The sequence below is a fragment of the Pteronotus mesoamericanus genome, unplaced genomic scaffold (genome assembly GCF_021234165.1).
Source record: "Pteronotus mesoamericanus isolate MK-2021 breed Mesoamerican mustached bat unplaced genomic scaffold, CSHL_Meso_final contig_130, whole genome shotgun sequence".
Taxonomy (NCBI): Eukaryota; Metazoa; Chordata; class Mammalia; order Chiroptera; family Mormoopidae; genus Pteronotus; species Pteronotus mesoamericanus.
The window spans coordinates 606,962-609,722 of NW_026555060.1; positions in this window are offsets into that span (position 1 = coordinate 606,962).

Sequence of the window (2,761 nt, forward strand, 5' to 3'; positions counted from 1 at the left end):
TATTCCCAGCAAGTATTTGTATTAGTTTCTTACTATATTAATTACTTAATTCACACCAGGTAAAAAAAGTGTTATTTTTCTAGAAACATTTCTTAAGGCAGAGAAGAAATTCTACTTCAAATTATTCAGTATGAGGACACAGTTTATCTGACTCTAATACACAGACAAAAAAGTAAACACCTTGTATAATATATACATGCATACAAATAAATCATAACATTGAATTAACATTGCATTTTTAAATGACTTCATTATTACAAGAACATATAATATTACAAACAAGCTTGATTTTGTATTTTAATTGTAGCATAGATTTATAGATGACAACAACAGTAATTTGATGTAAGTGCAAGTAATTTGGTAATTTTATGATACAAAACTAATATGCTATTTTCTTTTTTCATATATTCATGCAGAAGTCAGTGAAATCTATGAAAATTTACTTTTTTTCCCAAAGATTTTCATTACATTAAAAATATTACTCTATGTAAGTTGTTTTGTGATTTTTTAAGTGATATTAATTTATACAGAAACAATGTTTATAGTTTAGTTTTTCACATATTTAAAAGGCTACTTCCTAAATACATAAATAATAATTTTCAGAGAAATATATGAAGACAATATGCATTTTTTTCTGAAAGAGCACTGTATAAAATAACTCACAGCACAAATAGAATTTTTTTAAAAAGCATTGTGTCCAAATTAATTTTTCTGAAAGTTCACAGAAAGTAGTTGAAGGAGAAACAACCATCATTCAATGAGTCTTCCCATTCCCCTTCCCCCAAAATAGTTCATCTACTTTTAAGTCATTTATTTAATATCCGCTTATGTAGCACTTGCCAGTTTTAGGTACTATTCTAAGCTTCTAAGAAATATTAGCCGATAGGCCCTTATAATTGCCATACAAGTATAAGGGGGTATAAATAAACTGTATTTATATAAAACTGCCCATATTAACCTTCGTAAATGTTTAACCCAGCTTGTTACTCTAACCTGATTTTTCTTTCGAAATTACAGCTTGCATGTTAAAAGTTTTCTTTTAGTATACTTTACAGCTCAGCAGATTCAGTTCCTGTGTGAATCCAAGAAGCAACCCGATCCCTAAGGCCCTAGCCAATGCCAACTGTCCAGACACAGGAATTCAGCTGACAAAAATCCATATGGCCAACTCAAGGATGCTGACTATGAAAATCCATATTGGGACCAGCAAGGACACTGCCTGCACATCTAAAGCCCCTCCCCTATTTCTTTGCTGTTCTTTCCTGCTCCCTCCTTATAAAACCTCTGCCTGCACTGAGTTGTTAACATGGGCTTTGGAACAAGAGTCCTCCATCTCTTCAGTTGGCCTGCACTTGAATAAACCTCTTTCTTTTTCACCAGCACCCATGTAACAAGTTTGGCTTCTATTGCAGGCTGTAGTTGAACCTGGGTTCAGTTATACAAGTAGGTGCTAATAGCATCCTCATTTTAAACTTTAGCAAACAGTAACAGAGAAGATAAATGGCTTGCCAAAGATTACACAGCTAGGAAAGTGTAAGAGGGAAGATGAGAGAGCATACCAAGAAAACATGAAATTAGAACTTTCTTAGACATTAGACGGTAACACAAATAAATATCAAGTTAAGCCTGGTGGTTTTATTAGTTTCTTCTGGCTGCTGCAACAAATTACCACAAAATTGTTGGCTTAAATTAACAAAAATTCATTCTTTCATAGTTCAGGAGGTCCAAAACCCATTCTTCTCGGTTGAAATCAATGTGTCAACAGGGCCATGGAACATTGATGGGCTTTTGGGGAGCTTTGACTCTTCCAACTTCTTTCTGTGGCTGCTAGAATTTCTTAACTGTGGCTGCATCATTCCAGTCTTCTAGGAATACATCATCAGCTCTCTGTCTACTCTGCTTTTTGCGCTGCTTTCTCCCTTGTGTGTGTTCAAATCTTCCTCTGCCTTCTAGTGTAAAAATACATTGAATTACATTTAGTACCCAGTCTAACAATCCATTATCTCTTCATTTTAAAATCCTTAAGTTAATCACATCTCTTGAAGACCCTTTTTGTTGCCAAACAAGATAACATTCACAGGTTCCAGGAATTAGAACAGACATCTCTTGGGGATGTGGGGTTTGAGGTGGGCATTTGATATCATATCACAATGGCAATAGATAAAATTCAGATTGAAATTGGGTATTGGGTTGATGAAGGAACAACTCCTTAGTGTAGCAATTTTCAAATGGTGTGCCACAAGAATTTTTAAAACATGCAATTCCTGACTATTTAGTCAGTGAGTACTGACCTCTTTTCGCTCAGATTCTCAAATAAAAAAATGACAAGAGCCAACACAACAATAGCCACCCAGTGTGAATGAATCAAAATTATACCTATTTTTTGTCAGATCGGCAAAAAATTTAGTTTTTGGTGTGCCTCAGAATTTTAATAATTAGTTTATGTGTGCCAAAAGACAAAAAATGTTAAAAATCACTGCCTTAGTAAAATCACCTTACACAGACATGGGAAGATGGGTGATATTTGTTTGAGCAATGAACGAATACTTTGGCAAACTCATAACTTCACATGTTCATATACATAACCCCCACCCCTTATGTGAGTCCTAGTGAAGTCTGTTTGAGACTGAAAACCAGGGGAAATAAAATGTAAAGGACCTAGATATTACACAGAGTTGCTCCTACATGAGGCAAGAAAGAAAGGAATGTTATTAAAAGTAGGGAGAGATTTGCTCACAGGAAGTAGGTGAACTGAAGGTTG